The following is a 27330-nucleotide window of genomic DNA, read 5'->3' on the forward strand; positions in this document are numbered from 1 at the left end:
TACAGCAGTATTTTCTGCTTTTGAATATCACCTGTTGGTTTAGAAATAAACCAAGCAAATCTGAAAGAAGCTGCACATCTGAAGTTCTGAAATCAGGGAAGAAAGAAGTAGAGGGATGTATTTTCCTGAGATCATTCTTTTTCCTCTGAAATCCTAAGCAGAAATTAAGGAATTAGTTCAGGAGTTCAAGGGCCCTTAGAACTAGCTGGTTTCACATTTTTGCCAGGAAGTGGGAAGTGTGGGGTCCAAGAAGAGCTACATCATCTGAGAGGCAGGCAGAAGAGAGGGAGCTTTATTTTGGCACATGTGCAATTATTAATACTTTTGGAAGAGTTGTAGGTTCTAACTTCAATCTATTAACCTGTTTCTGGACTTATAAGAAAATACTCGGTATTTGATTTACTCTGAAGAATATATTTCGGTGATGTGTGTGTTGCTTTATTACAATAACTAACAGGAAAAAGAGGTTGTGAAAAGAAAGAATGAGCTGGGGCTTGTGGATAATTTGATTTTCAGAGGACTGCCGCCTCTGACTCCGCTGCCCTTGCCTTGCTGGGAGAGAGAGCGACAGCCTTGGATCAGAAGGCCAAAGCCCCAGATCCAAAGACAGGGTGAGGAGGATGCATATGCAAAGTCATGGTGTGGGGAACTTGGCCAACCATGTAACAATTGATTAGATTGTATTGATGTTTGGACATGGTAGTGCAAAGTGCAGAGAAACAATACACATAGAAGGCAGTGGGGCTCCTCAAAAAGTGGAACCTCATGACCTTGTTTCTGGTCATGTCTAGAGACTAAGGTCACCAAGACAATAAAAAATAAAAAAGAAAAGGCTGATTTTTTTTAAAAAACAGAAACTAAAAAGTAGTCCTATGTATTTATTGCGTGCTGAATTCTAGGAGAAATATGTAAAAAAAAATCAGTAAATATTAATTCCTTTTAAAATTAAAAAAAACTATTTAAAACCCTGCTTATTGCTATATAAAGGAGTGGCCTGGGACCTTGACAAAACCCTTGGCATTTCTGTGTACTTTGAAAAACATTAATTATATTCTTAATATGCTGTAGAAAGGAATACTCTATTTTTCCATCCCTTTGAGCTTCAGCTTTGCCATTTTGATACATGACCACCGATTTTGTTGAACAGCTCTCCTGATGGGATTGTTTGATGTTTCCTCATGTTTATATTCAAGTTATACAACTTTGGCAGGGATATCAGAGATGTGATGCTAGCTTCTTCTCATTGCCTCCTAGCAGGTGATACATAATTTCAATTTGTCCTATTACTGATAATGTTAAACTGATCACTTGATTAAGGTGGGGTGGTAGGCAGAATTTTAGGGTGGTCCTATGACCTTGGCCCATGGTGTTGCTGCCATGATTTTGCTTAGTTATATCTATGGCAAAAGGAAGATTATCTGTGGGCCTAGTCTAATCACATCAGCCCTTACAAAGCAGAGTTTTCTCTGGCTGGTAGCAAAAGGGGAAGTCAGAGAAATGCAAAGTGTGACAGGGATTCAACTCCAGGGAGGTCTACCTTGTTGAGTTGGAGAAAACCTGTGGCAAATAACTGTGATTGGCCTCCAGGATCTGAGAGCAGCCCCCAGCTGACAGCCACAGGGAAATGGGGACCTCAGTCCTACAGCTACAAGGAACAGAACTCTGCCAACAACCTGAATGAGTTTGAAGGAAAATTCTTCCCCGAAGCCTCCCTCCTGATGAAATTCCAGCCTGGCCAACGCCTTGATTTCAGTCTTGGGAGACCCTGAGCGCAGAACCCAGTTGGATCTGACTTACAGAGCTGTGAAATCGTAAGTGGATGTTGTTTCAAGCCATTTGTGATGATTTGTTACACAGCAGTAGAAAACTAATACCAGAGGTATCTGCCACCTTTCTCCACCGTAAACGAATTCTTTCCCCTTAGTAACTGTTTTAGACAGCTTGGGCTGCTATAACAAGTTACCATGGGCTAGAGGTAACTTAAACAACAGGAATGTATTTCTCATAGTTCTGGAGGCTGCAAAGTCCAAGATCAAGGTGCCAGCAGATCTGGCACTTCCTGATTTGCAGATGGCCATCTGCTCATTGTATCTTCATATGGCAGCGAGGAGAGAGAGAGAGAGAGAGAGAGAGAGAGAGAGAGAGAGAGAGAGAGAGGCAGGCGGGGGGGGCGGGGAGGGAGATCTCCTGTGTCTTCTTATAAGGGCACTAATCCCATTCATGAGGGTTCTACCCTCATGACCTAATCCCCTCCCCAAAATCGTACCTCCTAATACCATCACATTAGGAGTTAGAATTTCAACATGTGAATTCCGTAACAAACATTTAATCCATAACAGTAATTAATATAATTTATGATTAGTTGTAGAGTCCTTCATAGAATCACTTCAGCGTAGGTAGGTAGGTAGGTAGGCACCATGGGTTGTAACAATTAAGAGACCTGGTTTCAGTTTTCTCATCTGAAACATCAGAATAAAAATAAAATAAAAATAAACGACAAAAATTCCTGCTCTCATAGAGCTTACATTCTATTAGGTAGAAACAGAACAAGCAAGCAAGCAAACAACAAATAAATAAAACACATAATATGTTAGGTAAATACATGCTATGGAAAAAAGGAAAACAGAGAGGAGAAAGAGGGAGCCCCAGAGAAGATGGATTAATCTTAAATAGGGTGGGGAAAGAAGGGCTTCCTGAGTAGATGATAAATGAGCAAAGAGCTGAAGACTATGAGGCAGAGAATCACTCACACTATCTGAAGGTAGATAAAGCATCCCAAGCATTGAGAGTAACCCGGGCAAAGGCCCGAGGCCACAAACACGGTAACCTGCAACCACCTATCGTGGGTAACTTTTAAACAATGGTCAAAGTCTTCTCCTTGGTCTTTCCGTCTCTCTCTAACTGACGTGGGGCCTGACCATTTTGAACCAACAAAAGTGCTGAAAGGCAGCACTTCCCTGGAGTTGCTGGGAAAACTTTTACCCTACTGACAACAAATGAGAAAAAAACAAACTGGAAAGAATTTTAAATACAATGTAATCACATTCCACCGTGTAGTACACTCAGGGTGTTTGTTTTCTAAAGTTGAAAGACCAACTGAATGAAAATGACTTCAAGTAAAAATGTTTCTTTGATTTGACTTTCCCCATAGGTGTGTCAAATAACTGATTGAGTTGGATCCTTGTTATTTTTTTTAATGCTTAAAAAATGTTTAATGTTTACATCTCTGATTGTAAACATGAATTTCCTATTTCAGAAAATACAAAAATTATGTAAGAGAATAACAAACATGAAATTCACTGGTTACCACATAGAAAAAAAAACCTGCTTACATGTTTATTTTGCTAGATAGATTTTTCTTTTATTTTAAGCTTTATTGATTTGATAGTGTAGATAGCTTGTTATAATTTGCATTTTTGGTTACTAGTATGAATAACTTTTCATGTTGTTTATTGGCCAATTTTCATTCACCAGCTTTTCTTTTGACATCTTAGATTTTTCTTACTGATTTGAATAAGCTTTTTTGATTGTAAGAAAATTACTCATCTGTTTTCTGTCATATTCATGGCAAATGTTTTTTTCCAAGATTCTTTACAGCCTATTATTTTTGCATGGTTTTTACGTTCAGTTTTATGTTTCACTCTTATACTCATGTGTACTCAATATTAAAGCAAAAAAAAAAAGCTTATTTCCAACAGTGTTCACTGATGAGGGTCCTTTCAAATTTTACTGGAAATTATTTTCTACAGGAGCCTCTCTCTAATCTGTACCCCTTTTAACTCTATAATATAGAGCAAAATAGCAAAATCTCACAATAATGCAATAAGTAGGGTACAAAATTCTAGTCATGTAAAATGCAATTATTGCAAGTTAATGAATGACTAAAGCAGGCCTGAGAGGTTGGGCATTATGGGGTCTTACTGAGAAAGTCAAATCCCTCCAGGTCCCAGTTGGAGTTTGGTCCCATCTGGCTGGCATTTACCAGATCTGACTTAAATACTAATGGGTCCAGTCTAGTCCTGAGACTCCCTGGGACTTGTAGGACAGCAGCAGTGATTCCCAGATTTCCAGTTAGCTGGTACCCATCTTTCCAGCTCAATCCAAAAATACGGGTGGAGAGACATACCTGGGACATGAGGACCCACTCCCTGGTCCCCTACTTCCCATGACAAGCTGCCTTCCTTTTCCACACCCCGCCTCACCATCCTCCCCTCCCCATCACTCCCCAACCTCTCTCCCCGTAAGAAAAGGCGAGTGCACTACATAATCACGTAATCATAGAGTAGAAAGAGTTAATTTAACACACACCTGTAGTGTGTATCTTAGACTGGATTCAGGTCTAGCTGATGACTAGTGTGGCTTTATTCCCAGCAATCCAAAATCAGTGAACAAATTTTAGGATGGATTCATTGTCTTGGTTAGAATTGTGAGATTGAAGGGTCTGAGGCCTGCAAAGTTCTCATTGCTCGAGATGTAAATGTGAAAAGTGAAATCAGGAAAAACTAGGAAGTTGTTTTTTAAAATATTTCTCTATATCAGCATCTTAATTCACCTCTGTTTGGTTAAATTCAAGTGAAACAAAAAATGTCATATAACTTATTAATAGGAACCTAATCTTTTTATCCTATAACTAAGCTTTTTAATTAAGGAAATCATAATCATAATCACATGAAGGAAAATTTTTCTTTAATTTTATAAAACACCCAAAACAATCTCATAGATTATTTATGGATATATAAATAAATAGCAAAAATATAAAAATGTGGATGGGAAGTGTGACACCATACTCTGTCATTTACAAGGCCCATGAGGTAGAAACAAAATGATGAACTGAGACCCCCAAGCTTGTCTTTCAGAGTGCCAGGGAAACCGCAGATATGGAAATAATTTGCTCACAGCCCCTTCCGCTGATGCCCCAGATGATTGATAGTGACCAAGAATGACAGGGCCCAGGGTCTCCCCTAGGAACTACTGGCTCCACTGATATTTCCCACAAGGAGCCCTGGGTAAAAATGACTGTGGGAAATAAGCTTGTTGATTTTTTGATTGATACCAGACCTACCTTCTCTGTGCTAAACTCTAAACCGGCCAGAGCCTCCTCAGAGATAGTGACTGTCTCCAAAACCTCTCCAAAAGCCCTTTTGGAAGCCACTGGAGTGTCAGATAGGAGAGACTTATTTGAAGCAGTTTCCCTGTACATGCCTGAGTGTCCAATACCTCTGCTGGGACGAGACTTCTTGAGTAAACTAAATGCAAGAGTCACTTTCTCCCAAGAAAGGATGGACATTAAGGTGCCGCCAGAACAAACTTGCTCGCTTCAAGCAACATTACTATAGCTAGGAAAGACTGAGTGCCTGGAATTTCCTGAAGAGATCCTGCAGAAGGTAAGATAGGATGTTTGGGCAGATAGGAGGCCAAGAAGAGCAAAGATGGTAACACCTGTACAGGTGAAACTCCATCCAGGGTCTAAGATCCCGAACTTAAAACAATAGCCCTTAAGGGAACATGCCAGAAAGGGAATCCAGCCAGTGATATCTGCCTTCCTTGAACATAACCTCATCTGCCTCTGCCAGTCACCATACAACACTGCCATCCTACCAGTCCAGAAGCCGGGGACCCACGAATACCACTTTGTACAGGACCTGAGAGCAATAAATCAGATAGCTGAGGACATTCATCTGGTGGTAGCCAACCCCTATACCTTACTTACAACTTTATCCTGGGATTTCTGCTGGCCCTACGGTTTGGGACCTACAAGGCACCTTTTATTGCACACCCTTAAATCCCGAATCTCAGGATTTTTTGCTTTTGAATGGGATGACCCAGAGACCAAATTGAAACAGCAGTTTTGCGGGATCGTGCTTCCCCCCGGGATTCAAGAACGCCCCCACCATTTTCAGGAAAGCCCTAGCCAAAGAGCTAATGGACCTACAGTTATACGAAGGAACCTAACTTCAGTATGTAGATGACGTTTTGATTGCCAGCGAAACCAAAGATCTCCCAGAGCCTTTGAAACTTGGTTCAGCCACTTACAACCTGGGTGACCTTGAGCAAGTTCCTTGGCCTCCCCATTCCTGCATTTCATCTTCCGTAAAATGTGAGCAAGAGTATCTACCTCCAAGGGGTGCTTGCAGGATTCAGTGAGTAACACATACAAAAAGCATTCCGAATAGTGCTGGCATGGGGTAAATTCTCCATGCATGTTGGTTATTATTATTCTTTATTCTTTTAAATCTTCATATCCTCAAGATAGCAGAGTCCCCGTGATCAGATCAGAGGTACAGCTGTGCTCAGACCTGACAGGACCTCACCAGCTGCTCCCCAAGCCCATCCTTAGTCATTCATCTCAGCTCTGAGGTCAGCTCCCTGGCCTGAGAGATTGCAAGGTGCTGGGAAGGGGGAAGAGCCCACAGAAAACTCAGGGACAGCATGAGAGGCCTGGTGAGGGACTCTCTCCCGTCCCCTCCTCCACTGAGAAAACCAGGGCCAACCAGCTGGAATCTTACCTGAAAGTTCTCAGCAATGCGTGCTGGCGTCACGTTGGGAATTACGACGACGTTCCTCCGGATATGGAACCTGATCAGAACCCGTGCAGAAGGGGACGTGGTGTTTCTACTTATCTACAAGGACTGCTCCCTCTACTTTGTTTCAGAAAAATAAAACATCTCTGCCATTCACTGTATCTTTAGTACAACAGCTAGTATTGACAGAGCACTTTATAACTATCAGAAGCTTGTCAGTCCTCTGCCAGTGTCTCCCTTAATCCGCACAACAACTCCATAACCTTCCTTTTTTATTTTATTTTTTTATTTATTTATTTTTTTTTGCGGTACGGTGGCCTCTCACTGTTGTGGCCTCTCCGATTGCGGAGCACAGGCTCCAGATGCGCAGGCTCAGCGGCCATGGCTCATGGGACCAGCCGCTCCGCGGCATGTGGGATCTTCCCAGACCGGGGCACAAACCCGTATCCCCTGCATTGGCAAGTGGACTCTCAACCACTGCACCACCAGGGAGGCCCTCATAACCTTCCTTTTTTAAAAATAAGGAAAGTGGCTTGCGACAGTGTTCGGGGTCATGAGGCTGATAAGTAGTGGAACTGGGATCTGAACCCAGATCTTTTGGCTGTATAGCCATGCTCTTCTTCCTGGACAACAGGACTCAACAGAAGCCGTTAGATGCCATCCTTGTTTCAGTGATAACCATGGGATTTCCTGGAGTTCCAAACAAACAGGCTTTCAAGGAAGGGCCTCAGTGGGCTTCCTTTCCTGTTTTTTTCGCCTTCAAGGAGTTAAATGAAGACAGCACAAGGAATAAAACACAAGACTGATCTGCTGGACGGAAAAGAAACTATATACCTTGTACCTGGGCTGTGGATTTTTTGTGCTTTGCAGCAATCTCCTTAATCTTGGGATCCTCCAGTAGGGAAGAGTCCTAGATTAAGGACCCTTGGCACTAGAGGGAGAAAGATGGCTGGTGTGAATAATCACCATGGCTACCATATGTAAATAAATATTACTCCAGCGATGGTCCTAAGGCTGATCATCAGTCTTCTCCATGTGGGAGACAAGGCAGCAGGATGTGAAAGCTTCACGTCTTACCCATGGGCTTTGAAGCGTCAGTAATTTTGCAAAGGTTGATCCAGTGCTGGGTGGCTGAACTGGAGTAATTCCAGAGGGTCAGGCATGTTGCTGTTTTTTGAAACATTACCATACTTTCCCCACTGTTTGAGTATGCCAGGCACATTGCATTACATGTATTTTTCTTTCTGATGGCTTTTTTTAAAATATATATCTTTATTGGAGTATAATTTTTGGAGTATTATTTTTTCCAATAATCTTTATTGGAGTATAATTGGAGTATAATTTTATACTCTTTATTGGAGTATAGTGTTGTGTTAGTTTCTGCTGTACAACAAAGTGAATCAGCTATATGTATACATATATCCCTATATCCCCTCCCTCTTGAGCCTCACTCCCACCCTCCCTATCCCACCCCTCAAGGTCGTCACAAAGCATTGAGCTGATCTCCCTGTGCTAAGCAACAGCTTCCCACTAGCCATCTGATGGCTTTTCTTAAAGAATGTCAAGAGAAAGATCAAATGCCTCGCCCAGGTCTATCTGGAAAGCCCAGAGGGCTGTAAGCCATGACAGTGATGCCCTTGGACTGGCAGTACTGGATCAATTTCTCCTGCCTGAGGTATGGGTGACACTCAATCTGTAAAAGGGAACAATCCTCATCACTAGGAAAGTCCACCTGCTTTTTGAGCTGCTCATAGGGAGTTCTACACACAATAAAAGACCATCAAGCAGAAGCCAAACACTGCCCACTGCTAGCCTGGCTAAACCAGACCCCAAGAGCTGTCTCACATGACCAACGAAGTACCTGATGACTGACCTTCAAATGAGACTCAGTGCAAAGCACTGAACTTGCCTCCAAATGTTTAAGAAGTAATAGCGCAGGACCCTTACCCTTTACTAAACAGAATTTACCTGGTAAGCACTGGTTTGTATTTCAGTCTAGGTTTGTTCAAGAGCCTTTCGATCTGGAAGTGGTTGAACTTGGAGATCCCAATGTTTTTCACCAGCCCCTCGTCCACCAGTTCCTCCATGGCCTGTCATAGAAAGGGACACCTTTGGGCAGTGCTAGAGGGACCCCAGGGATCCTGGCTTGGCTTAGTCCTCTCTGGGACAGGAGTAGCTGGTACAGGATCCACCGTCGTAAGGATTAACCAAAGCGTGAAGAGGAATTTTCCATTCAGCCCATGGAGAGAGAGGAAAGCAGGAGGAAAGGATTTTCAATAACATTTTGTAACTTGCCTTTTACTAGACTGAACTAAAATGAAATTCATATATGACAATAAAAAACGCTCCCACCATTTTCCAAAATACCTGCTCGCTGAGAACGTCTGGGCCACAACCATTGAGACCACAGTGCTGAAAGGTGGAGCTTTAGGGCTTCCCTGGTGGCACAGTGGTAGAGAGTCCGCCTGCCGATGCAGGGGACACGGGTTCGTGCCCCGGTCTCGGAAGATCCCACATGCCGCGGGGCGGCTGGGCCCATGAGCCACGGCCACTGAGCCTGCACATCCAGAGCCTGTGCTCCGCAACGGGAGAGGCCACAACAGTGAGAGGCCCGCGTACTGCAAAAAAAAAAAAAAAAAAAAAAAAAGGTGGAGCTTCAGGATCCATTTCTGACTGCAGCCTTAGCTTTTAACTGCCACGGAGCAGATGGAGCCCACTCATGGGGAATGGGGATGCTAAGGGTACTGCCATGGCTCAATGGAGCCATCCCCACAAAGGGAAAACCCAGTCAAGGTGGGTAAGGTAGCAGTAGCGTCTCTGCACACCAATACTGAGCTAGAGTGTGGATGTTTGTATCCAGGGATGTTATAAAGGCAGCGGGGGAAATGACCAGAGTACTTAGAGCAAAGGCTGGCAGAGTTCCGGGTGCTGACCAAATCCAATACTTCTGCCTGCCTTGAAGTGCAGTCCTCCCACCTCCTGCTTCACAACCTTCTCTCAGATCTTCTCTTGGATGGCTTCCCCCCACCTCATGCTCGTTCTCGTAGGCATAAGCACAGTCCAAGTGGCGACATCCTATGTCAGTGGCCACTTTCACAGCCTCTCTGACTTTGCCTGGGGTAGACTGGAAGGAAAAAGAAAAGACCATCATAGACTCTTATCCCCAGACCACCTTCAACAGGCTCTCCTATACAGCCCAGCTTCTCCAAACCAAGGTTTCCCTGGGGTCCCCTTTTCCAGGGGACACCTGGGAAGAAAACGTGCTTTGGAAAACTTTTCAAAAGAGAAGGAAGGAAAGTGAATTAACTTTATGATTATAGCCTCATGTCGTATCCTAGCTCAAGCCCACTCCCTTCTAATCCAGGTTCACCCTCCAGCCGGGAGCTGTCTCCAGGTGTGTGGAAGAGACTGCAACCTCTTTCTAATGACCAGGCTGAAGACTGGATTTTGAAGTAACTCAAAGGAATCTTCAGAGAGAGAAAATGGTCATTACTGCATAAATCCAGGCTCATCGCATACTAGGTGTGTGGCCTGAGCAGATTACTTAACTTCTCTAAACCTAGTCTACAAAATGGGAATAATAACAATAGCACCTGCCTCATGAGGTCACTGTGTTAAGGGCCACAATGAATGTCAAGTTTGCAGCACAGCACTGGGCACACACCTAAGAGTCAATGGATGCAAGGCATTATATAACTGTTGTTTCAGAAAAAGGAGAAATAGAAAACCTTGTAAGAATGGGGTTTATTCCTCCCCCCGACCCCCACAAGGCAAGAAAGAAAGAAAGAAAGAGAGGAAGAAAGAGAGAAAGAAAGAAAGGAAGAAAAAGAAAGAAAGGAAGGAAGGAAGAAAAAAAAGAAAGAGAAAGGAGGGAGGGGAGGAAGGAAGGGAGGGAGGAAGGGCATTAAAAATACCACATTCTGTCTAATCTAGAAAGCCAAACTGAAAAAAAAGCACTTAATACTGATCTTTCACAAAATCTTTTTCAAACCTCTTCTTTCATCATGAAATAATAAACACATTCAGAAGCATCCCTGGGCACTTCCCTGGTGGTCCAGTGGTTAAGAATCCACCTACCAATGCAGGGGATGTGGGTTCCATCCCTAGTTGGGGAATTAATATCCCACATGCTGTGGGGCAAGTAAGCCCAAGCGCTCTAGAGCCCACGCTCCAGAACCAAGAGCCCACGCACCGCGACCTGCATGCCCCAACTAAGACCCAAAGCAGCCAGATAAATACATAAAAATAAAAGAAAGAAGCATCCCTGGATGCCCCTCCCAATCACTACACCCTACTTTACCTTCACTGGTAAACACATAAGCCTTAAAAATTACACCATCCCTACACCTTGAAAATGTTTCACTTCATAATCCTTACATCTAATTCTGAAATTCTGAACATAATTTTTTGCGTAAACTTTTTATTTATTTATTCCAATGAAAAATCATTTATTAGAGTAGATCCAGTATTGCTTTGTAGGGCTAGAAGAAGAAATATTGACGAAGCATAGTTGAACTTAGTAATCCAACTTTTAAGTTGTCTTTTAAAAAGTAATTATTGTACAAAAATAAAGACCAAAAGTATATGGTATCTTTGATGAACACTTGGTACCAAATACTTGGCATCACATTGATTATATCTTTATACAGTACTGCTTTGAGTGCTATATTCTTTTTTTTTCGAATTTTTGAATTTTATTTATTTTTTTATACAGCAGGTTCTTATTAGTTATCCATTTTATACATATTAGTGTATATATGTCAATCCCAATCTCCCAGTTCATCTAGCTTTATATTTTTTCAGATTAGTGGGGGTTTTTTAATAAATTTATTTATTTATTTTTCTATTTTTGGCTGCGTTGGGTCTTCCACACTGTGCGCCGGCTTTCTCTAGTTGCCGCGAGCTGAAGCTACTCTTGATTGTGGTGCGTGGGCTTCTCACTGCGGTGATTTCTGTTGCGGAGCACGGGCTCTGGGCGCGCGGGCTTCGGTAGTTGTGGCTCAAGGGCTCTAGAGCGCAAGCTCAGTAGTTGTGGCGCACGGGCTTAATTACTCTGTGGCATGTGGGATCTTCCTGGACCAGGGCTCAAACCCATGTCCCCTGCATTGGCAGGCGGATTCTTAACCACTGCGTCATCAGGGAAGTCCCCTTTTTGGGTAAATTTAGACGAGGTGAGCAGATTCACTGGAGATCTGGAAGTAATTATTTGTCACATCTGTGTCAAAGTCAAAGCTCTGATTTGGAGAAAAGCAGCCCTGTTCAAGCAAGAGAAGCTGGGATGAATCAAGCTGGAATTAATCTGCTCGCCCAGATTATCCAAGAGAGCTTCCTGAGAATGACGCAGTCCTGGGGCTAGGAGGGAGCCTACCTTCAAACCCAAGAGAGGAGATGAGAAAACCAGGTGCAGAGAAGGACAGAGTCAGAGGAGAAAGACTCAACAGAGGGACAAGAGGGAAGAAGGTAAGTAGAGAACTGGAACTAGTTAGTATGGCGCCATCACGGATGGAAGTGAGAGCGAAGGCAGTTAGAAAGTGATGGGAAGACATTTTAAACTTATCCTAAGAGAGGCTCCGCAATCTGCTTCCCTGAGCACTGGGAGTGCCTTTCTGGGTTTTGCCAGCTCACTCTAGCAACACCTGGGGAACCCGAGCTCCCCGACTCCCAGCCCAGGCGGCCCTCTCTCTGGGACCACCCTCCTTGTGGTCACAGCCTTCTCAGACTCTACTATGCTCTGGAGATCGTTAAAGAGCAGGTTCCAACTCAGTAGCCTGGGGTGGGGTCTCAGCTTCTGATTCTCAACACTCTCCCAGGGACTGCTGATGCTGCCTGGGCAGCGTGAAGTGCCAGAGCCTCCTGAGCCCTCCCAGCCCCTCCTCCCAACCCCCCAGGCCACAGCAGCCAACCCAGGGCCCTCTAAGTGTCCCAGAGCCAGAGGGAGTTGAGAGGGAATGGCTGCTGAGAAAGTGCCCAGGAAAGCAAGTGTGTTTTTTAGTCCCCAAACTGCTTAAAACTTGATAGTTGCTAGCAAAGCTCTCACCACTGCTGGAAAAAGCCAGTCTTGGAGCTTTGCAGCCTGAATCAGCCCTGAGAAAGCAAAGCAACCTCGGTCCTGCCTCCAGGGCCCAACATTTACCTCTCCAAACCCTTGCCTCTGAGCTTTCCCTACTGACAGGAGAAAATGTCCAAAGCCCCTCGAGGGAAGTAGGTGTCCAAATCCTTGCGTACATACCTTCCAGGTGCCCAGGCCCAAGTTGGCCTTAGTACTGAGCTCCACAAAGGTGGCCACGGTGAGTGCAAAATAGTCATGAGTGAGCAGATTAGTTGTCTTCTGCCCCGCTTAATGGTGCTGACTCTGGCTGCAGAGGGAGGAGCTAGAGGCTGGGGGTGGGCAGGCATTTCCAACCCTGGAAAGAACAGGAAAGCCCTTTCAGCCTTTTGTAATATTGATTCATGTGAATGAACTTCAAATATTGCAACCTTGTGTCCAGTTCTCCCTGATTCAAAATGCATGGATTATTTTATGAGAGTGACACTTAGAGATTTTATCCATTTTTCTTTTCTTTTGCTAGTTTAATAAATGGAAAATAAAAAAGGTGCATGTATTTTAATTTGTTCCAATCTAATTGCTCAACAGTTGCAAATTTTTTCCCTCAGAACATGGAAATTACAGAAGTATAAGAATATGTTTATCTGTTAACCACCTGGACAGGATGCTAATACTCTTCGTATATTTATTTAGTGATTCTTGTCACTTCCTTAAAGAAAAAAAGCTTTGTGATAACAAAATGATATATGCTCATTATAGTAAAACTAGAAAATGTAGATTATAAGCAAGGAAATATTAATCATCTATATTCTCACCACTCATGATACCATTACAAGAGTGCTGTTTCTGTGCGTATATATACAGGGAAAAGAGGAAGGGGCTACGTGCTGAGGCTTGTGGGATGTGTGATCAGCTCGTGGACATTCTTCTGATAGGTTGGTGGTGAGGAAATCGGGAGTCGACATCATCAACCTTATTGGTTCCAACTGGTCTGGGGTCTCCATGCTTGTGAGCAGCATACAGTTAACTTCTTATACTTGATGGGGGTTTCAATATCTGGAATAGAGCTTGAAGGACATGGCTCAGAACATTATCTGTAGCCCTTGCGGAGGAACTAAAGGTCCTCGACTTTGTTAAATGGTTAAACTATTATTATTTTTTCTTGCTTGACTATTTTCCTTTCTGCATTTTCTCACTTCTCTGATTAAATTTATTCTTTGCCTAAGTTCTTCTACTGACAAGGGACAGGCAGAGGACATGCGGGGAGGTCAGTTCCAAGAAGGCCCCATAGGGTCCTGCTCAGTTACACATATAGTTTTAAACTTAGGACCACAAAATAAACTTTTCTATACATTCATAAATGCTCTTCTTAAAATTGTTTTTACATCAACTATTTTTAGTTGTTGTAAAAAATTCTGTTTTATGGTTATAATGTACTCAATCATTCTCCCTATTCTTAGACATTTAGTTTATTTCTAGTTTGTTTCTATTATAAATAATATTTCAAGGAATAGCATTGTGAGTAAAGCATTGGACACATTTTGATTAATTTTAGGCTTGTTCTCCAGAAGCAGGATTATGTGGTCAAAGGAAATTTGTTTTAGTTTATCATGTGAAATGTGGTTCAAAATTGAGAGGTTTTTTTTTTTGTATTACCATTTATAGAATAATACACCTTACTGTTTGTGATGTTTCAGTAATTATTTACAACTTTCATTTTTTAGTATTATGTTCTTTGTAAAATATAAAAAGAAAAATCAGTGGAGAATGAAGAATAGATTAAGTAAGAAAATAAAACCCATCCATAGTCCCACATTTAGAGGTGATTATTGTTAATATCTTCAGGCATCTGTGGATACCCTATTGAGTTGGGACATCCTAAAGCAGAGGAGAACTGTGCCTCGTTTCCCGGGGTGAGGCTGTGGGGAAGACCCCAAGTCTAGGATGGAATCTCCTGGTTCCCAAAGCTGTTGGATCGCCACGACCACAGGAGGTGTCCAGGTGAGTGGGCCTGAGGTAGTCTCAGGGTGTCCCATTGGGAGAACAGCTGGGTTACTGACGTCCACTGGCAAAATTGGCTGAAAGGAAGTGTAACCGAGCAAGTGGGGCTGTTGCCCTGTGTAACAGCAAGACCAAAAGAGGCAAAGGTCTTTTGCAGAAAGAGAAAGGCTTTATTGCAGGGCAGCCAAGTGAGGAGACAGAAGGCATAGCTCAGCCCTGTCTCCCCAGTGGGCTTTTGAGTGGGGTATTTATCGTGGAAGTAGGGAGTAAGACAGGGAGGCGGCTCGGAAACGATTGGTGGAAAGTTAAGAGGAAGTTTCAGGAGTCCTCTGTGCAGGTGTGAATGTCCTTCATGTCTCTTCATGAGTGGCATGTGCAATATCAGGAGAGTTCCATACGTTACACTTGGTAGATTTTCGGCATATGATGTCCAAGGTTCGTGATCAATCATTCTAGTCCCTCAGTGTGCCTGTGTGATGCTCAGTGGCAGGGGCTGTTAGTGTTTCCATACCTGGTTTCCCTGGTACTCTGCAAGACAAGCTTGAGGGTCTCTGTTAATTATTTTGTTGCTACCTTATAGGCCTTGAGTGTGTAAGTTACAGGGTAAGGTTTCCGAAGGAGCGTGAGCCCCTGAACATCTCAAGGCTGAGACTGTGAAAGTTGTGACGTGTACAAGTTCATCCTACACATTATATTCAGGGGAGGTTATATTCAGGATGGAGGTTATAGAGTGGGCTGTATGGCTAGGGCTTGATGGAGATAAGGACATCTTGGATGACTGCACAAAGGGATGGATGATCACACCTAAGCACCGGAGAGATGAGTCATATCTCAGGGGAAGCCAGTGTATAGATGATGATCCACACCGGCTACCATTCCCACTCTGTGGGATTTTGCAAGTCTCCCCTAAACCCTGCTGACAACTACAGAGAAGGAATCCTAAATGTAGTAGATTTTAATCCTGAAATACAAGGAAATCAAAGTCAAGACTTTGACCTAAAGGAGAAAGCCAGTGTAAGCTGGAGGTGTAATACAGAAAATTTTCAGAAGTGGATATAATCATCCAGAAGCAGTTGCTTGCAGCCCATTTTTTAGTTCATGCCATCAAAAATTAATTTCAAACTCATTTATATAAAAAAAGTAAGTTTTAGTTCTGTGACGAAATGAGGAATAAGTGCTTCAGAACTTATCTCACAGGAAGAGTGACCCAGGCACAGGTCTTACCTAGCTTAAAACAAACAAGCAAAAAAAAGCCGTCATTGTCAGGTGAGGAGAGAGATGATTCTGATTACGGTTTGCTATTATTGTTATTACTGTTAACAGGCCTGTGCTACATAATATTACATGTATTTGCTCATTTACTCTTCCAGTAGCCTCATGAGGTAGATACGTTTCTTATCTCCATTTCATAGATGAGGAACTGACACATCGAGATGTTAAGTAATTTGTTCAAGGTAAATGGTGGAGCTGGGATTTGAATACAGATTATTGGGCTCTAGAGCCATTTATTTGTTTGTTTATAGTTAGGCGCTGTGCTAAGTGCCATACACATTCTCCAATTCAATTGTCACCGTGCTATAAGGTAGATATGATTATTAATCCCATTTTATACCAAGGAGAAAACTGAGAAAGAGGTACAAGGTCAACTGGAAAAGCCAAGAGGCAAACGGGCCTTCAGAGTCCAGAGGCTCCACGACTAACTCTTGTGCTATTCTGCTACCCTCACACCCCAATCCCTGTATTCCACTTATTGCTACCCCTATAAACAAACACCAGAGAAGGAGAGAGACTGTAGCATCTGGTAGGGGATGGCACTGGGGATTCTCGGGGACACTAATAACTAGTGGAGATGGCTGACATGCCCAGAAATGGTGCCACCGCGTGCAGGTTTTACACACTCATTGGACGGAGTGGTGGTTCCTGGCAGACGGCAGATGATGGCCAACAGGATGTGTCCACGAGCGTGAGAAGGGTACTCTCTGCTGTATTATCTGCTGCTGCATGATAAGTCATCCCCAGACCTAATGGTTTAAAGCAACAAACATCTATTTTCTCATAGTTTGTGCGGGTTGATGACTTACAATGATCCACGACCAGCAACCCAGACGTCCAAACTGATCAAGCACATATTCAACTTTGTAATTAAGGATAAATGAATCATCGAGAGCATAAGAGAAAACATATTTGGGGAAAAGATTGCCAGAACAGGAGAAGGCTCTCAAGCTTCGTTTCTGCTTCCCAGAAAACCATGTTCTCATGAGAAGGGGTCCTCAGGCATGGGGCTCCCGATAGTGTAGGAGGAAACCAACTGTATTGGATTCCTGAGCTTTTGTCTTTGTTTCCATAAAAAATACACATTTCTAAATATCAGTTTATGTTTTCTCATTCATGTGTTTCTGGGGGGTCAGGTGCATGAACTGACCTCATGGAATATGAACATCATTGTTTCATACAAAGTCCTCTTTGTCTGTTGGGTTTACATATTTATCCTGTTTTATTTCTATTGCTCATGCAGGACATCATGCTAACATATTTGGTCAATGCTTTCATAACGCTTATTGGTATGAAGTGTGCCTGTGTTTGGAGTTTTTTTTTTTTGCGGTACACGGGTCTCTCACTGCTGTGGCCTCTCCCGTTGCAGAGCACAGGCTCCGGACGCGCAGGCTCAGCGGCCATGGCTCACGGGCCCAGCCGCTCCGTGGCATGTGGGATCTTCCCGGACCGGGGCACGAACCCACGTCCCCTGCATCGGCAGGCGGACTCTCAACCACTGCGCCACCAGGGAAGCCCTGGAGTTTATATAAACAGTGTTGTGTTATGCACATTTAGTCCACATACTCCACACGGTGCTCCGCCCTGTGCATTCACCACGTTGTGCCTGCAAACTCCATCTTTATCCAGGTAAAGACACCCTTTCTTCTCAAGGAGGAAGACAGCCCAAATGGTAGACGATCCCCTGAGAAAGTCTGTCAGGCAAGGGAGAAATCAGATAGAAGAGGAACCACCCTGGAGAAGGAGAGAAGGAGAGGAGGGATGCGGTCAGCATGATGCCGAGTGCTTTTGTGTAATTTTCCCATTTAACGTCCAAAGTAACTTTACTGAGTAGACATCATTATCAACCTCTTATGATAGAGGAGGGGGCTCGGAGAGGTTAGGTAAACCGTTCAGGTCAGTCAGTTTATCTGAGGGGACAGTTTGTCACCTTAAAAGTCACACAATTAATAAGTAAAAGATCTTTGCTATAGACCCAGATTAGGCTTTTTCTAGAGCAGTGTTTCTCGACCTTAGCTGTACAGTAGCATCACCTGGAAGCTTCTAACTGCAGACGCCTGTGACCTCCCACCTACATGCGCCCACACTCACACAAGACATTCAGATTTAACTGGACTCAGGTAGAGCCCAGACACTGACTTTTTTTTTTTTTTTTTTTAGCCTTAAGTATTAATAGATATTTGGTTGAAGTTTAACATACCCTTCAAGACGAGTGCTCAGGACCTGGGCATAAGCTGATGAATTTCACACAGTGAATGCTCCCACGTAACCACACCCACAGCAAGCAACTGAACATTACAGACACAGAAGCCCCTCATGCCACCTCCCCAGACCCTCAAGGACAACCATTCTCTGGACTTCTAACACCATAGAGCAGTTGTGCCCCGTTTTGAACTTTACTTACATGTTTTAATGGAACCGTACTTGTGCATTCTTGTGTGTCTGGCCCCTTTCATCGAAAAGTATGCTTGTGAGATTCATCCATGTTGCTGGATGAAGTTGTAGTTTGTTTATTCCTATTGTTGTGTCGTATTCCACTCTATGACATCTTGTTCCATGATTGATAAGCATTAGGATTTTTCCAGTTTGGGGATATTATGAAGTAGTGATGCTTTAAACAGTCTTGTATGTATCTTTTGGTGAATATTTCTGGTGGATATTTACATGGGAGTGGAATTGCTAAGTCTGAGGGTAAAACACTGGCATTGTAAAAAGCTCCCTGGGGGATCCTAAGGTGCCCAAAAAGTGGAGAAACCCTTCTCTCCACTAGAGATTATACCTTGAGCACCATGAAGGTACAGTAAGTTCCCTACATACGAACCTTCAAGCTGTGAACTTTCAAAGATGCAAACGTGGAGCTTACTAATGAAGACCTGATGGAACTGGAGGCCCAGAGAAAGGATGAAGAGAGACAAGAGAAAGAAGTAACTGAAGAACCGAAGAGACTCACAACGCAGAAAATGGCAAGGGGATTTTCTTTATTTGAGGAGGCACTGTTAGTTTCTGAGGCACAGCACCCGAACATAGAACAGTACATGAAGGTTGTAGCAGCTGTTTAGAATGCAATGCAGCGCTCCTGTGTTGTCCGTGGCGAGAAAAAAACAGCTACTACCCAGACATCACTGGATCATTTTTTCAAGAGGGTAGATAGAATTGAATCCAGCAAGGAACCAGAACCTGTGCCATCAACGTCAGGCATGAATGAAATTCAGCTTGCCCTCCGTCTCCTATTGCTGAGGATCCTTCAGCTCTACCATCTCCCACCTCCTCTCCCTCCTCCGGTCAGTAGCTCTTCTTGCCTGTTCACTCGATGCCAGCCCCTGGATGCCAGCTGTTATACTGCACTACTGTACTTTTCAAGGTACTGGACTGTATTGTACTGCATTGTACTGTAAGAGTAACAATGTTTTCTTTATTTTTTGTGTTTGTTTTTATGTATTATTTGGGTGAAAAGTATTATAAACCTATTACAGTACAGTACTGTATAGCCGATTGTGTTAGTTGGGTGCCTAGGCTAACTTAGACTTACGAACAAATTGGACTTACAAACGCGCTCTCTGAATGGAACTTGTTAGTATGTTGAGGACTTACTTTATTTCTTACAATACGATCTACCAGTCACTGGCACCTAAACCAACTCAAATTCTTGTTAAAAATGAAGATTCCTGCATCCACTGAACCAAAATGTGGAGGGGGGATGTGGTCCTTGGGAATCTACCTTTTTAACAACCCCCCAGGTGATTCTTACACACATCTAAGTTGGAGAACCACTGTATTATATCACATTGCAAAGAAGTCAGATCAGACCCAGTAGTATTTCTCGACCCAAGATCTTTTGAAACTGATGAAAATGCAGCAACTAAATGGAATGATGGTTTTAATTGCCTTCAGTGAGGATTTATGGGTAAGACCTACTCCTCTCAGGCATTGTTAATTTTGTAAGTTTGCTACAAGAATGGAGATAGGGCTTCCCTGGTGGCGCAGTGGTTGAGAGTCCGCCTGCCGATGCAGGGGACACGGGTTCGTGCCCCGGTCTGGGAAGATACCACATGCCGCGGAGCGGCTAGGCCCGTGAGCCATGGCCGCTGAGCCTGCGCAGTCTAGAGCCTGTGCTCCACAACGGGAGAGGCCACAGCAGTGAGAGGCCCGCCAACTGCAAAAACAAAAACAAACAAAAAAAAGAATGGCGATAAAAACGTTTATAAGCTTTTGTAGCTCATGAAAGCACTCTTTGGTTGGATTGCTTATCTCTGGGGCTGATAAAATATGCTTCATTTACTCACGTAAAATGAGAGGCATGAGATGGGTCTAAGTCAAGGCCGTAGCAATCTTATCTGTGATGGACAAAGAACACACACAGGTTTTCTGCCAGGAATGATTTCGTGTGTGTGTGTGTGTGTGTGTGTGTGTGTGAGAAACACAAACAACCAGCAGAAGTGCTTTCCAGGCCTGTTCAGTCTCTACCCAGCCAGAGAGGAGTCTTTCCCTCTGGCATCCCCATACCCTGAGAACAGGACTCTTCTGTCTCAGCTGGTCTCTGCTTCCAGGAATCCAGCTCCCACCTGGAGGTTCCTTTGTAATTGGTACCTAAGGCCTTAATTCCTCTGAGCCCAGCTTCTTACCCTACACAGAAAATACTCTAGCTTCCCAACCAGCCCCATTCTATTCCCGCTCATGAAGTTTCTAATTTGCTTTTTACTTTTTTTCCAGTAGGCTGTTTGCCCAGGCTTCTTCAAGAACAACCCCAGGCCCCTTCTTTTCTTAACATCCCAGCTCTGTGTGAAGCTCTTAGCTCATTTCCAGCTGAGCCCCAGCCATAGAGCAGGCCCACAACCAAATTCACTGGGTATTATGTTTCACGTCCACACAGCAAGGACCTTAGTATAACATTTGTGGGTCCTGGACACTTGTGCCTTTATGAGCCCCCTCTCCCATCATATATTTTAAAGTATATTTTATGACTGAGGTGGTATAAAGCCTGGATTTATGATTATATTGGGCTGGCCGAAAAGTTCGTTTGGGTTTTTCTGTAACATCTTAAAGGAAGATGTTACAGAAAAACCCAGCCCAATATATGTGTTATTATATTCATGTTTTCCTCCTGAGTTTTAAAGAAATTAAAACATCTTTGTGGGTCCCTAAAAAATATCATGGGCCCTAGTCCCTGTGCCTGCTGGGCCTCATGGATATGTGGGCCCTGCACATAGACCGTTTCAAGACGGGACAGCCTCATCCTTATGACATTTTTTTTTCATTAATAGGGTTCATTTTGGGGGAAAGTTTTAGGTTTACAAAAATTATCCATACATTATTATTAACTAAAGTCCATAGTTTATATTAAGGTTCACTCTTTACGTTGTACGTTCTATGGGTTTTGACAAATATATAACGACACGTATCCATAATTAAAATACCATACAAAGTATTTTCACTGCCCTAAAGTTTCTCTGTGCTCTGCCCATTCATCCCTACCCCTTTCCCCTCCAACCCCTGACAATCACTGATCTCTTTACTGTCTCCATAGTTTTACCTCTTCCAGAATGTTATATGGTAGGAATCATACAGTGTGCAGCCTTTTCAGGTTGGCTACTTTCACTTAGAAATACTCATTTAAGTTTCCTCCATGTCTTGTCATGGCTTGATAGCTCATTTCTTTCTTTCCCAGTATCCATTGTATGGGCATATCACAGTTTGCTTACCCATTCACCTATTGAAGAACATCTTGGTTGCTTCCAAGTTTTGGCAATTCTGAATAAAGCTGCTGTAAACATTCATGTGCAGGTTTTTGTGTGGACCTAAGTTTTCAGCTCATTTGGGTAAATACCAAGGAGCAAAATTGCTGGGTCATATGGAAACAGTATGCTCAGTTTTATTCTTATATTTTTTTCCTGAAACCTTGCATTTACTTCTTACACACCCAGCGCACCTGTCCAAGGTATCAAAACACCCGCTGTGATTTTCTCTGAAAAGTGTGTGCTTGCTCCCACAATGAGAAGGCTTTCCCCTCAGCCCCAGCATTCCTTTTCAACTCCATCCTGCTGACAAGTCCATGGGGCTTCTAACTACATGGCCTCTTTATTGCTGTCTGGGAGATCCTATTTCACTGATGAAAGCAGGGGAGAAACAAGATCTAAAGGGCCCATTTCTGTTCAGTCAGGTTTTTGCTAACAGACCTGAATTAATTTCAGAGCCCTAGATCACATAGAAGTGCAATAGAAGTTTCTATTTGTTCATGGTAAGGCAACAAAGTCAGTACAACTGGAATTTGGAAAGGTGGACTTTTGTGTTAAAGGATCTCAGCTAGAGGAGAGAGAGAGGGAGGGAGGGAGGAAGGGAGGGAGGGAAGGAAGGAAGGAAGGAAGGAAGGAAGGAAGGAAGGAAGGAAGGAAGGAAGGAAGGAAGGAAAGAAGGAAGGGAGGAAGGAAGGGGAGAAAGGGACTCTTCTTGCCTTGTGATTGTTTCCACTGTGAAATGGGGTCTAGAAGAGGAGAGAGGAATAGCAGTGCATCAGTGCTGAAGGTTGCAATTCCAGGCTTAGTTGCGAGATGGCCAAATCGTGATCTAAGTCAGCTGTGACTAGTTGGGTAGTCAGCAATACAGAGGACATGACAGAGACTCATGGCATGGCACAGCATAGATTTCAGCCTGCAGGTAGGGGGGTCTTCTGTCTTTGTGTTCTCCCTTGTTTGTGAGTTGGCTTTGATTGACTCTTGAAGTGAACATTAACCTCTAGACTGTGGGTTATGACATAGCTCATTGGAGTCAATTGGCATGATATTTGCACCTATGAACGGAAAATCTTCAGACTCCATTAATGTTTGTTAAATTATCTACTTCAATATCAGGTAACATATGCATGTCTCATAAACCCACTGTGGCCACTGGGTTTTAGTAAAATCTCGTGAATCCACATAGGGGCATCTTACCGTCCCAGCACATAATGATGACATGGCAATGCAAGTATTATTGAATTAGTAAATTCTTTGTGACTCACAGAATACAGAAAGGTGTGTGATCCCTCCTAATATTTCTTCTAGAACCACTTAAACTGTGAGCCAGTGAGAACGGAGATCTTTATTGGACAACTGGGGTTAGGAAGGTGTATCAGCTGTTTCTTCGTCAAATATGAGCTCGTTATAACAACAGCCATTTATTTGCTCATGATTTTGTGGGTTGGCAACTTGGGCTGAAATCCGTCAGCAATCCCGTCTCTGCTCCACGTGGTGTCAGCTGGGCTCACTCACGTGTTCAGCTTCATTTGGCTGCGGGCTGCCAGCGATGACGGCCGAGACCCCCCTCCACACATCCGCCATCCTCCAGGAGGCTAACTTGCACTTGTTCACGAGACAGCAGCATTTTAGGACCTATTCTTAGAACATCTGCCGTGTTAATTCCACCACATTCTATCAGTCAAAGCAGGTCACGGGGCCAACACAGATTCAAGATGTGGGAAAACAAACTCCACTGCTTGTTGAGAGTTGTTACAGAGAATTTGTGGCTAGTTTTGATCAACGCCAGGAGATTTAGTAAGAGCTTTGATTAGGTACTTTCCAGCTTCATGGTTTTATACTTTTAAGAAACTGAAGTTCTCTTTTATCTGGTCTGAGGAATATGTATTTATAATAAGTTTTACTTTGTGTAAAATAAATACAAGTTAAGAGAAAATTATTTTATAGAAGAATGAGTGAGGGGCAGTGACCATTTTTCACCCTCTGTAATATTCCCACATCAGTGTATCCAAGAGGGAGAGGAAGCAGCAACTCATGTGTCTGTTAGAAACAAGGAGGAAAGGAACAGTTCCAAGAATGGTGAGACACAACTTTCTGGGCAGAGGAATAGTATAAGCCAAGGTCCTGCGGTGAGAGACCCTGAAATTCATCAGAGGAAGCCAGTGTGTGGACGCTCCCAGAGCAGAGCTAAGGATGAAGCCAGAGAAGTATAAAGAAACCGGATGGTGCAGAGCCACGAAGTCATGTTCACAGAGGTAGATTTATGATGAAACTTAAGTTTCAGTTGCTCTTATCTTTTTTCTCAATAGATATTTTTATTTATTATTTTTTCAGATTTATTGAGGTATAATTGACAAGCACAATTATAAGATATTTAAACTGTACAACATGACAGTTTGATATATGTATACATTGTGAAAGGAGTCTGCTCATTGAGTTAGTTAACATATCCATCATTTCACATATTTACACTTTGTGTGTATGTGTGTGTGTGTGAGAGAGAAAGAACATTTAAGTTCTATTCTCTTAGCAAATTTCAATTATACAACAGTGTTATCAACTATAGTCACCACGTTATACATTAGATCATCAGACCCTATTCATCTTTTTTTTCACTCAATGAATGTTTATTGTTATTTTTAAGTAAGCTAAAAATGCTTGTGATAAATGCTAAATTGGAAATGCACAGGTTTCTGGGATAGACAATTCTGGGGCAAAGAGCTGTTACATATCACGTAAACCTACAGATATTTTTAATTGGAGGAATTTTTTAAAAATTACTATCAATTCAAAAGAGAGCAACAAAGACCAAAGAGAAAAAATGGAACTAATAGAAAACAAAAAATAAGATGATGAAAATAAAACCAAAATAGCATTATTAAAATAATCATGACTGGTCTTAAAAACTCAGATATATCATGTTTAAAAGTGCCAACCCTGGAACATAAGACTGTATATACAAAGGTTCTAAATAAAAGTATAGGAAAATATATATCAGAACAAAGCATACAAAGGAATGAGCTAAAGTCTTTCACAAGGATGCAATAATCAAAATCCAGAATATGGGGAGGTGTATAGGAAAAACAAGACAGTTTTCAATAAATAAAATCCATGGAAAAAAAGAGAGAAGTTGGGAGCAGACCTCTTAGATTAAAAGAGACATGAGAGCTATATTAAGCTATTGCAGTAAAAGGATCTTGTTTGAATTTAAGTTCAAACTAAGCATTTTGAAAGATGAGACAATAAGTGATATTTGAACAATGATGGATATTTGATGATATTAAGAAATTCAGACCTTATTCATCTTATAACTGAAAATTTGTACCCTTTTAATAACTTCTTCCTAATTCCCCCACCCCCCCCAGTCTCTGGCAACCACCATTCTATTCTGTTTCTATGAGTTTGGCTTTTCTCATAGATTCCATATATAAGCGATACCATGCAGTATTTGTCTTTCTCTGTCTTATTTCACCTAGCATAATGCCCTCAAGATCCACCCTTGTTGTTGCAAATGGCTGGATTTCCTTCTTTTTAAGCTGAATGGTGTTCCATTTCATGTATGTACCACATCTTTATCCGCTCACCTGTTGACACACACTTAGGTTGTTTCCATAAGTTGGCTATTGTGAATAATGCTGCAATCAACATGGGAGTACAGATATATTTTTGAGAGCCTGTTTCCATTTTCTTTGGATATATACCTAGAAGTGAGATTGCTGGATTATATGATAGTTCTAGTTTTAATTTTTGAGGCACCTCCATTTCCTTTTCTATTTGGCTGAACCTATTTACATTCCCACCAACAGTGTACAAGGGTTCCCTTTCCTCCACATGCTCACGTTGTGTCCTGTCTTCTTGATGATAGCCATGGTCTCTTTATCTTTGAGTTTTGATAGGTTAATTATAATATGTCTTAGAGAAGGTCATTTTGCATTGAGATAAGGAGTGATTTATTAGCTTCCTGAACTTGGATGTTCATGTTTCTCCTCAGGGTGGGGAAGTTCTTCAGCAATTATTTCTTGAAATAAACTTTCTGCTTCCTTCTCCCTCTCTTCTCCTTCTGGAAACCTGATTATTCTGATATTTGTATGTTTCATTGAGTCCCATAGGTCATGTAGGATTTCTTCACTCTTTTTCATTCACCCTTTGTTCCTCTCTGGGTTATTTCAAAGTTCCTGTTCTCTAGGTAACTTACTCTGTCTTCCTTTTGATCTACTCTGTTGCATTTTTCATTTCACTCATTGAACTCTTCAGCTCCAGAATTTCTGTTTGGTTCTTTTTTTATGATATATATCTCTTAGTTAAATTTCTCAGTCTGTTCATATATTTTTGTCCTGACATCACTGAATTGTCTTTCTGTTTCTTGTAGCTCATTTACTTTGTCAGAACAGCTATTTTTAATTCTTTAACAGCTAGATCACAAGATTTTGTGCCTTTGAGCTCGGTTATTGGAGGATTATTGTTATTTTTTGGTGCAACGTTTCCTTGATTCATCGTGTTCCTTATAGCTTTGCATTGCTGCTTTTGCGCTTGAAGTAGCAGACTTCTCCTCAGAGCTTTACTAGTTGCCTTCAGATGGGGTGTATTTTTCATTGGGGCTATTACATCTGAGGTTTTCTGTCTGCCTTGATATGTATCTACCTGCTCCACACATCTTGCTTTCTTTTGTGGCAGGATTCTTAAGCTTTTCTGTCTTCTCTGGTTCTTAAAACTCACCTGGCTGGCTGCTGAAACCTCTCTTGTTTCCAGAAGGTGGCGCTATAGCCCAAGTTTGTGGCTTCTCCCTTGCCCACGGATCCTGGTCTGTTTTTCTGATGGCACTGCTTTTACCAGACTCTCTCGCCACCACACTCAGAACCAAGCCAGCAACAGAGTGAGGGGAGGTGTGTGTTTAGTCTTGGGGCCTTGGGGGTGCCTGTGCCTGGTGGAGAGATCCTCAGGGGAGGTGCTCCCAGTGGCTTGTGGGCGAGCTTCCTGCTGGAGTCCTGAGCTCAGTCAGCAGCAATTGCATCCCTTAAATGGCCTTTGATGTTTTCATCTGCCCCTTTCCTGATCTCCTCCCTCCCACCCACCATGGAGGTCCTGCCTGTGTGCACTGGGCGCTTCTGGAGAGAAATGGGTTTCTCCAGCTGTGTTCCTCACAGCTGGGGGTAGCTGGGCACTCACTCACTACTCCCCTTTCCCCGTGGGAGAGGTCCCCGAGGGATAGCTCAGCCCCTCACTGTGTTGTCCTGGGGGGAAAAGCAGCACTGGCCAAGTTCCTCTTACCCTCGCCACTGTGTGCAAACTCATATATATTTTTTTCTAACAGCATGCTGGAATCTCCTCTTGGGAAGGCTGGACTTCAACAAATTCTCTCTCATCTTTGGGTATTTTCCCAAGTCAGCACTCTCCAGGTCTTCCCTGGCCACAGCCAAGAGCGTTTGGGGCAGGATTGCTGGCTCCCCTGGTCCCATGGCCCTTACTGAGGTCTGTGTATTACCAGATGCACAGGTGGGCAGACTCCTTTTGGGTCCCTTGGTGTATAGTGCTGGATCCCACAACTCCCACAAGGCATTTTTATTCATGGATGGATGCCTAATTAGGTGCTTTAAAAAGGGACAGAAAGGGAGGGACATCCTATGCTGACATAAGAATTTTAAAAAGATGCCCACACATTATGTAAGTCAGAGAAAACGTTCAGTTCTCAGTTTTACCGATTTATCTCAACCTTTTTATTTGGGACTTTAAAATATTTAAAAGAAGAATAGAATAATGTTGA

General features: G+C 42.8%; 1 long non-coding RNA gene and 1 pseudogene across 1 annotated transcript in view; one reads left to right on the plus strand and one right to left on the minus strand.

The window, feature by feature from the left end:
• LOC111178175 (uncharacterized) overlaps positions 1-21610 on the plus strand; it is a 64538-nt gene extending 42928 nt beyond the window's left edge. The window contains exons 7-10 of the long non-coding RNA XR_016394278.1: positions 1588-1811; positions 14413-14568; positions 17210-17469; positions 18001-21610. This is a non-coding gene — a long non-coding RNA (uncharacterized LOC111178175). The remainder of the gene's footprint in view (positions 1-1587; positions 1812-14412; positions 14569-17209; positions 17470-18000) is intronic.
• On the minus strand, positions 6152-13571 carry LOC111176115 (aldo-keto reductase family 1 member B10-like; annotated as a pseudogene).
• Positions 21611-27330: the final 5720 nt, after the last annotated feature.

The sequence above is a fragment of the Delphinapterus leucas genome, chromosome 9 (assembly GCF_059928025.1).
Source record: "Delphinapterus leucas isolate spDelLeu-1000000601 "Yukka" chromosome 9, BTC_Dleu_Yukka2, whole genome shotgun sequence".
Taxonomy (NCBI): Eukaryota; Metazoa; Chordata; class Mammalia; order Artiodactyla; family Monodontidae; genus Delphinapterus; species Delphinapterus leucas.